Here is a 10064-nt window from a genome sequence, read left to right on the forward strand (position 1 = left end):
ACAACTGATTTCTGAGTGTTTATCTTTTACTCTGTGACTTTGCTGAATTTGTTTATTAGCTATGGTAGAGTTCTTGTGGATTCTTTGGGATTTTCTATGTACAGGATCATGTCATCTCTGAATAGAGATAGTTTTATGTCTTTCTTTTCAGTCTGGATGTCTTTTATCTCTTTTTCTGCCTAATTTTTCTGCTAGAACTTCCCCAGCCTAGCCAGTAGAGTGGTGGAGGCGGGCATTGTTGCCTTATTCCTCATCTTAGAGGGAATGCTTTCAGTCTTTCATCACCGAGTATGATGTTAGTTGTGAATTTTTCATAAATTCCCCTTATCATTTTTTGTCAGGTCACTGGCTGAATGCGGAGTGGGAATTTCCTCACCATGATAAGGGAATTTATGCAGGAATTTCCCACTCTGCATTCAGCCAGTGGCTTGACAAAAATTCCCGTAGAATGTCTGGCTCCCAAATGGGGAAAGGGAGAGAAAAAAAAGTACCATCTCTTTAACTCCCCATGGCAGGAATCCACTTCAGTTTGTGGGGCTTAAAAAAAAAAAAGTCTACCTTCCTTGTTAGCCCTTCAACAATCAGTAATCAAAACACACAACCCTGAATTTTTGGAGGACAAAGTCCTCCTTGGCCACCCTGGCACCAACAAGCTGCACCAGGAGCTGGGGCTGCAGGCTCCACAGCCGCTTGCCACGTGGCTGGGGGAGAAGGCAGTGGGGGGATGGTAGCTGGTTTCTTCCAGCTCTTCCCTGGACATAGCAAGTATTTCCCTGGACTCAAGAATTCCAGAATAGTTGATTCAGACAGTCTTTACCATTTCCATAGTTGTTTATGTAAAGAGACCCAATTCCTGGGGCTTCCTAGCTTACCATCTTCTCACAATCTTCTACAATTCTTGAAGAAAGGTGTCTTACTCTCCTCTTCAACAGAGGTCTCCTGTCTCTTCTAGAGATATTTAAATCTATCTTTCAGTCTTACTAATTCTAGGAGGAGAAAAAATTTCCCAGGAGAGGGGTGGAGGTGGAAGGAAGAAAATGAGATGAAGTCTAAGGGACAGTGAAAATGATAGAGGATAAGAGAAAGGAGGGACACAAGGAAGTGAGAAAAGCAGAGGGACTTTGAGAGAAAGGCTGGAAGGGAAGGAGCGGATATCAGAAAGGAGGAGAAGGAAAGGCCCAGGGAGAGGAGAGAGGAGAAGGGGGGGCTGGGGTGCTAGCAGAAGGGAGGAAGCCTTCTCTTGGAGAATGCTCTGTAGGCTTCCTGATAAGCTTTGACTGTTTTCATCCAGACTATTCCAGGGCTTAAAGGGACTTCCCTGGTTGTCCACGAAGGTTTCTCTGATGTGCCCAAACTCTGAAACAAGAGAGGGGAGGGAAATCAACCTCCAGTTGCAGAAGGGCAATAAGGGTATATGACTCTTAGGGACAGATGCTTTGCATCACAATTTCTGTGTCTTACTTTCTCTTTCCCTTTCCCAGGATTTAGCTCCTCCACCAACCCAAACTCTTTCTTCCAATTGGAATCTGATCCAGCTGAAACCTCATTCTTTCTGGAAGCCTCCAGGTCCTTATTCTACTTCCAGCCCTTTTCCTCTCCTCCCCTGGTCCACATTTCCTCCCCTGAATTCTCTCTTCCAGTAGACTCTGAAATCTTGTCCCAGATTCTGCCATCACCTCTGCTAGCACCAGACAGAGGCTTCACCACCAGAAGTTCAAATTCATACTCACCCCTTTCTGGTAGCTTCTCAGCCCTTTCTCTGCTTGCTGTCCCACCACCCACGAGTCCCATTCTGACCTGTGGCGGTCATGATGGCGATTTGGGCCGAACTCCCTGCAGTCTGCGCGGCCCCTCCTCACATCCTCCACGGCAGCGACAGGTGCAGGCAGCGAAGATGTGCCGGCTCCCACGGCTGGTGTCCCCAGGAATGCAGCCACTTTCAGGGCACAGTGAAAGCAGTCTCCAGGAGATGAACAAGGTGACCCGGTAGTGCTTCCCTGGGTCCAGTTGCCAAGAATCGACCTGATCCAGGAAGCACAACTCTGTGGCGGTGAAGCCAGGGGTTGGGATGAGACTGAGCATAGAGAAGGAAGAAAAGTGTTAGGTCACTTGTGGGCAGGGAGTGTGGGACTAGGGTGTGGCAAGCGAGGCACTGTCCACCAGCACAAAATTAGAGGAGGTGGCAAAGCCTAACTAACAAAGAATAGTATTTTGCAATATATTCATCTTGCATTAAAATATTATTCATTTAGAGGATTGTGGAAGGTGGCAGAGTAGGAATCTCCAGGAATCAGTCCCTTCACCAAAATAACTGTTGAACTGGCAAAAACAGTCTGAATCAACTACTTTAGGACTCTGGAATTTAGTGTATCCAGGGAAAAGCTGGATGAAGAGGCTGATACATTTTGGTGGATTTCACATTCTGTGTAGTCACTACCATCATCCACCCCACAAATGCCTGGCAGAGAGCTGTGGGGACTGCAGCCTGCCTCCCTGGTGTGACTTGGTGGTGCCGAGGTGAGCAATAAGGATGTTGTCTTCCCAAAATCTGGGAGTGCGTGGTCTGATTTCCAGTCACTGCTTTTGATTGCTGAGGGGCTGGTATAGGGTGTGGCCATTGCTTCAATCCCCACAAACTGACACAACTTCCCTGTTGTGGAGGAGATTAAAAGGGGCAGTACCCTTCTTTTTCTCTTTCCCTTCCTGTTTGGGAGCCAAAATAGTGTGGAAAAGTAACAAATGGGCGACTCCTACTCTTAACAAGGAAAAATCAGCAATCCCTGAAGAGGGAGAATTAGATTTCAAGAGTTACCACAACATTATACTCAGAATTTTCAGTTCTCAACAAAAAATTACAAATCATACAAAGAAACAGGAAAGTATCTCACATTCACAGGGAGAAAAGAATGTGACAGAACCCATCTGTACAGGTTTGCTAATGGTGCCGTTAAGCAAAACACCAGAAATGGATTGACTTTTATAAAGGGGGTTTATTTGGTTACAAAGTTACAATCTTAAGGCCATAAAGTGTCCAAGGTAAGGCATCAACAATAGGGTACCTTCACTGGAGGATGGCCAGTGGCATCTGGAAAACCTCTGTTAGCTGGGAAAGCACATGGCTGGCATCTTCTTACTTTGCTCCCAGGTTGTGTTTCAAAATGGTATTCTCCAAAATGTCTCTCTCAGCTGCAGCTGCTCTGAGGTCCTTCTGTTTGTGAGCTTTTATAGGGCTCTAGTAAACTAATCAAGACCCATACTGAATGGGCGGGGCCACACCTCCATGGAAATCATCTAATCAAAGGTATTACCCACAGTTGGGTGGGTCACATCTCCATGGAAACAGCCTAATCCAAAGATTCAAACCTAATCAACACTAATACGTCAGCTCCCACAAGATTACAATAAAGAACATCGCATTTTCTGGGAGACATAATACATACGAACTGGCACACCATCCTTGAGGAAACTCATACATTGGGACTATCAATCAAAGACATTAAATCAACTGTCTTAAATATGTTCCATTATCTAGAGGAAACCATGGGTAAAGAACTAGATGAAATTAGGAAAATGTCTGAGTAACATAAAAAGAGTAATTATAAAAATGAACTCAATCAGAAATCCTGGATGTGGAAAGTACAATAATTGAAAAGAAAAAGCATAAGAGAGGTTGAACAGAATTTTGAGCAGACAGAAGAAAGGGTCATCTAACTTGAAGGTAAAATTGAAATTACCCAGTGTGAGGAGCAGAAAGAAAAAAGAATGCAGAAAAAGGAGTAGAGCCTGAGGAACCTGTGGGACACCAATGAACAAAGCAACATATATATCATAGGAGTCTTCAAAGAACAAGAGAAAAAGTGCCAGAAAAAATATTTGAAGAAATAATGGCCCTAAACTCCCCACATCTGATTAAAGACATGAATATACACATCTAAAAAAGTTCAACGAACTCCAAACAGAATAAACTAAAAGAGAACCACACGGAGATACATTATAATCAAGTTGCTGAAATCCGTAGGTAGAGTATCTCCAAAGCAGCAAGAGAAAAGCAACTTGTAACATATAAGAGATTCTTAATAAGATTAAGGGATGATTTCTCATCTGAAACCATGGAGGCCAGAAGGCAGTGGGATGACATATTTAAAGTCTGAAAGAAAAAATCTGTCATCCAAGAATTTTATATCTGGCAAAATTGTCCTTCAAAAATGAAGGAGGTATTAAGACATTTACAGGTAAACAAAATATGAAGGAGTTCATTGCCAGAATTACTTGAATACAAGTAATGCTAAAGATAGTCTTTCAGGCTGAAATAAAAGGACTAGAAGCCGTAAGAAGAAATAAGGAACATTGGTAAAAGCAGCTACTTAGGTAAATAAAAAGCCTGTATTATAATACTTTTGGTTTGTGACTCATTTTTTTCCTGTATGACACAGAAGGCAAATGAGTAAAACAATAATTAAAATCTCCATTAATTGGCACACAATGTTATAAAGAAGTAATTGAGATAATAACGTTATAAAGGAGGGACTGAGCTAAGTTAGTACTATTCAAACTAGGTTATATGTTTAAGATATTAATTGTAATCAAAAGGTACCCACCAATAAAATATCTTTAAAAATAGAGAAAAGGAAAGAAGAGAATCAAAATGGCAAATTACAAAAAAAAAAAAAAAAAAAAAAAAAAAAAATCAGCTAAATACTAAAAAGACAGTAATGGAGTAATCAGTGAGAAAAAAGACATATGGAAAACACATAGATAAATGTAAGAAGTATATCCTTCTTTATCAGTAATTACTTTAAATGTAAATGGATTAAACTCACCTATTAAAAGACAGAGATCAGCAAATTGACTAAAAGAACCATGATCCATCTATATGATGTTTACATGAGACTCACTTTGGATAAAAAGACACAAGGAGTTGAAAGTACAAGGATGGAAAAAGATATTTCATGAAAACAGTAACCAAAAGAGAGACAAGGTGGTTATATTATTGTCAAACAAAATAGACAAAATAGACTTTAAGTCAAAAGAGTTTACAAGAGACAAAGAGGAGAATAATGTATCGATAAAAAATTTGATACAGCAAGAAGGTATTACAATTATAAATATAATACACAACTAACAGAGCCCCAAAACATATGAAGTACACATTGACAGGATTGAAGGGAGAAACAGGCAGTTCTACAATAATAGTTGGAGACTTCAATACAAATTGTCAATAATATAGAACATCTAGACAGACAGTCAATAAGGAAATACGAAACTTTAACAACATTATAAACTAATCAGACTTAACGGACATATACAGAACACTCCACCACCATCAGCAGAATACACATTCTTCTCAGGTGCACAAGGGTCACTGTCCAGGATAGACCATAAGGTAGGTCACAAATCAAGTCTCAACAAATTAGAAAAGATTAGAATCAGACAAAGTCTCTTCTCTGACCACAATGGAATGAAGCCAGAAATTAATAACAGTAGGAAACTGGAAAACTTACAAACATATGAGAATTAAATAATACATTCTTAAACAATCAGTGGCTCAAAGAAGAAGTCACAAGGAAATTATAGAACACTTGGAGATGAATTAAAAAAAACATAAAATATAAAAAACTTATGGTATGCTCAGAGGGAAATTTACTGCTCTAAATGCCTACATTAAAAAAGATCACAAATTAGTAACATAACCTTATATCTAAAGAAACTAGAAAAAGAAGTGCAAACAAAGCCCAAAGTGAGCAAAGGAAGGAAACAGTAAAAATCAAAGCAAAGATAAATGAAATAGCGAATAGGAAAACAGTAGAGAGAATCAACAAAACCAAAGGTTGGTTCTTTGAAAAGATCAATAAAATTGACAAACTTTTGACCAGACTGACAGAAGAAAAAAAGAGAAGGGACACAAATAACTAAAATCAGAAAAGAAAATGGGGACATTAATATGATCCCCCAGAAATAAAAAGGATTATAAGAGGATACTATAAACAGTTCTACACCAACAAAGCAGGTAATTAAACGAAATCAGCAATTTCCTAGAAACACACAAATTACCTAAACTGACTTGTTCCAGTTTGCTAATGCTGCTGGAGTGCAAAACACCAGAAATGGCTTGGCTTTTTAGAAGGGGGTTTATTTGGTTACACAGTTACAGTCTTAAGGCCATAAAGTTTCCAAGGTAATGCCTGGCTCTGGGGACAGCAACTTGTCAGAAATAGTCAAGGCAAATTGACTTTTCTTCTCCGAGTGATAATGTCATTGTAAGATGTAGTATAACATCTTTATTTCCCTATAAAAGCAGACGTTAGGATATTTTCTGTAGAATTATGTAAATTTGTACAGTGGAGAAAATGGAAACTGATTTTTAACCAAATTTCACCTGGATCTCCATGGCAGCTCATGCTGCAGCCTCAGTGCACAGAGGCTTGTATGGAACACAGTAGACACCCTGGAATTTTGGCTGAGGACCCAAGAAGCTTTTAAATAAGAAACAAGCGGTCCAGTAATGGACAGTACAGCAGAGGAGGAGAAGAAAGAGTCAAGCTTGGCCCTGAAACCTTCTGCCCCATAGATGGGGAGTGTTGGATTTGGGGGTCTCAGCACAGTCCCACCTGGGGCCAGTTCCTGGGGAAGGAGCCCAGAGAGAGGGTGGGAGGAGAGGAGGAGCCCCCAGGGAGAAGGAGGCAGGTTCACCCCCCTCCAGAGGAGGGAGGCTCAGGGCCCGGGAAGATACCTGGGGGTCCCTGGGGCTGGGCCCTGCCTTTGCCCCCACGGCTTTCATCACTTCTCTGACTCTGGGCGCTGCAGCTGCAGATCCCCCTCCCATCTGGATGTGGGCTGTCCTCCCACGGGTGCTCCCCCAGGACTTGGGAGCCTTAAATGTTGTCAGCGTGGCCCATGGACAGCAGAGTGGCAAAACCGGGCCACACCCTTCCCTGCCCGGAAACAAACGCAGAGACATATGCATGAGCCCGCACACATATGGAGAACAAAAAAACACAGACTAGGAGAAAATATCCCAGACAACCACCTCTGCTCTGGCAAAAGCCACAGGATTTAAATCGGCTACGTGGGTGAGAACTTTCCATGAGCACACATCGCAGGTGAGGTTTCCCGGGTCCTGCTTTTGGCTTGAAGGTGAGCGCCTGACATCTGAACTCTGCAGACAGAGGCTTAAAGGACAGCTGTCTCCCCTTAGCTGCCCACAGGACAGGACTCTGAGGGCCAGAGGGCACATTCCTGGCTGGACCGTCCCTGTTTCCCCAGGTTGCCCGGCCCCAGGCAGTGCACATGACCCAGGCCGGATGCATGGGGTGGGGGTGGGGGTGGGGGGCTCTGAAGCTGTCTCTGCTGGACAATGGGATAGGGATACTTGCTCTGAGAACTGGCAGCCGGGCTGTCATCCTAGCTCCAGACTGGAAAAGGGAAGTGATTGGTCACGCTTCTACCGTGTGCCTGGGCATTGACGGAAAAGTCCCCGACTTAATTATAAACGCAGCCTTGAGACTGAGGTATTTTGACAGCCATTATACAGGTGAGAAAACAAAGGCCTGGAGGGCAGGGGAGAGGAGGGGCAGAGTGCCCTACCCCTGTGCCCTGTGGGTGACACTGCCCCCAAGGAGCAGCGCCTCCGTCCTCTGCTGGGCAGGCCTGACGGGGAGGAGGGTGTTGGGGTTGGCCGGCACCCCGGCGGCCTCTTCGGTCTCTGACCCTGCTCTAGGCTCCTCCTGGACCCTGCTCCTGCCACACTCTCCCCTTAGCAGGGGCTGCACAGGTGCTGCACCTAAAACCCACCCAGGGTCAAGGGGAGACCAAGTCCTCTCCCTTCCCCACGCCTGTCACTCACAGTCTGAGTGGGAACCGTCAGCAGAGCAGAGGGGCTTTGGGTTGTGTGGCTTATATGATCCTGACTGGGAGCGGAAGGTGAGCGGCCCCATATACGGACTGTGGGACCCTCTGGGGGTGGGCCCCCCACCTCCACTCAGGCTAGCGTCCCAGCGGCACCCGACTCTGTACAGCGAGGCTCAGCCCCCACGATGTTACCAAGACAGCAAACGCATGGCCTAAAGCAAGGAAGGATTGTTGGAGAAATGAAAGGGGGGAGCAGGGGAAGAGCTTTCCCTTCCCCAGTCGCCACAGACACCTCCCCCAGCCAGTCTTCTCTGCACCTGCAGTCTGGTCTCTGCTTCTCCAATATCATCCTGCCTGAGCTGCTGTGACAAATACCACGCACTGGCTGGCTTATGCAACAGTTTATTATCTCATGGTTTTGGAGACAAGAAGTCCCAAATCAAGGTCTCGATGGGTCGTGTCTTCCCCCTGGGACTGTCGCACTCGGGTGCCGGCTCCCGCAATCCGCGGGTCCCCTGGCTGGCATCTCTGCCTCCGTCACAGGCCACCTGCCTCTCCTTGGGTCGGCTCCTCTTGCTTCTGCTGACTTTTAGCTTATACTGACCGAGCACTTGTGAATTTCTTCTGCTTGTAAGACCCCACTCATACGGGTTAAAACCCGCCTTGATTCCATTTGGCCTCTACTAAAAAAGATCCTCAAAGATTCTATTCAGAAATGAGTCCACACCTTAATGAATAATAAAATCTTCAAGGGGCCTCTTTACAAATGGGCTCACAACCGCAGGACCGGAGTTAGGGCTTGAACTTGTCTTTCGTGGGGGACATGGTTCAATCCCCAGCACCCCCCACCCCACATTTGCATCCTTCCCACCCTGAGCCCCCAGAAGGCCCCTATCGTTGGATGGCTCTGGGCTCCATCACCCTCCAGCTTGCACCCTGACTTCCTCCTTTCTCAAATGTAGAGCAGTTGAGTTCTGCTCAGAATCCTGCACACCCATCCCCAAAGCTCAGGAAGCAGGAGGAGGTGGTGGGTAACCCAAAGTCTCGCCCCGCAGCTGCTCTCCACGGGACTGCAGCGAGCGCCCCCTCACCTCCCCTTGGACCTGGCCTTGGGCCGTACCTCCCACCCCACATTTGCTCCGAGCCCCTCTGCCTCAGCTCCCCATCACAATGGTGCTTCCTCGGGGAGCCCCGGGTTCCTCGGCCCTGGGCCAAGATAAACAGAGCTGGTTGGCTTTGTGTTCAACATTATGCTATTGGATCCATCCGTGCTTCTATACGCAGACTTCGTTCCTTCGTTGTAACTGCTGTGCACTTTCCATGGGAGGAAGAGAAGACGGTGTCTACTCAGTCCTCTGCCCAGGGCAAGATGGGTTGCTCCCACCTCCCTGCTCTGAGGGATGCGCTGCTCCAATCACCCTCGCAGATGCCTTCATGCACCGGTGAACGAGTTTCTCTTGGGAGGACACCCAGAAGGAATTGCTGCGAGGTGGGTCAGATGCATCTTCATCTTTACTGAGTATTACCAAATCGCTTTCCAAAACACTCAGACCAACTTACATGCTCACCGGAATAACAGTTGTCATTTACCCACACCCTCATCCATACCTGTCTTCATTCGACTTCCTGATTTTTTTACCCGCAGAATATGAAATGGTATTTCACTGAGGTTTTAATGTATGTTTCCCTGATTTCTAGGGAGTTTGAGCAACTTTTCATCTGTTTCTGGCCTTCATGTTTTTTACTAATTTTAGAAATTTCTGTTCATTTCCTTTGCTCGTTTTACTATTATGTTGTTGGTCCTTTTCTTATTAATCTATAGGAATTTCTAACACTTTTTATATTCTTCTGGATGTTAATTTTTTCTAAGTACTCTTTTCTTCTAGTTTGTTCCTTGGGTCATAATTTACAGTATCTTTATGTGTATAGATTTTTCAAATTGTAATATATCCTGATATAAAAATCTGTCCCTTTGCACATTGGTGTGATATAGATATTCAGTTTTTTATACATAAGTATATGTATATATTCATTAAATAAAACATCTGGATTTATAAATCAGTGAGAAATGAATGAAAATATATTAAATTCTCTTGGCACAATTGGCTAGCCATATTAAACATACATGTATGCAATTTTACCAATGATTCTTTTACTTTAATGGCTTATTCATGTGTTCTGTTTCTTTTAGTGTAATTTTTAAATAATTTTTTATT

General features: G+C 44.3%; 1 long non-coding RNA gene across 1 annotated transcript; it reads right to left on the reverse strand.

Annotated features, from left to right (window-relative positions):
• Positions 1-270: 270 nt before the first annotated feature.
• Positions 271-7154, reverse strand: LOC119541524. The gene is made up of 3 exons (XR_005218300.1): positions 7028-7154; positions 1798-2074; positions 271-1356 (listed from the first exon to the last, which is right to left on the reverse strand). It is a non-coding gene; the product is annotated as an uncharacterized LOC119541524 (long non-coding RNA).
• Positions 7155-10064: the final 2910 nt, after the last annotated feature.

This window comes from Choloepus didactylus, chromosome 8 (genome assembly GCF_015220235.1).
Source record: "Choloepus didactylus isolate mChoDid1 chromosome 8, mChoDid1.pri, whole genome shotgun sequence".
Classification (NCBI taxonomy): domain Eukaryota; kingdom Metazoa; phylum Chordata; class Mammalia; order Pilosa; family Megalonychidae; genus Choloepus; species Choloepus didactylus.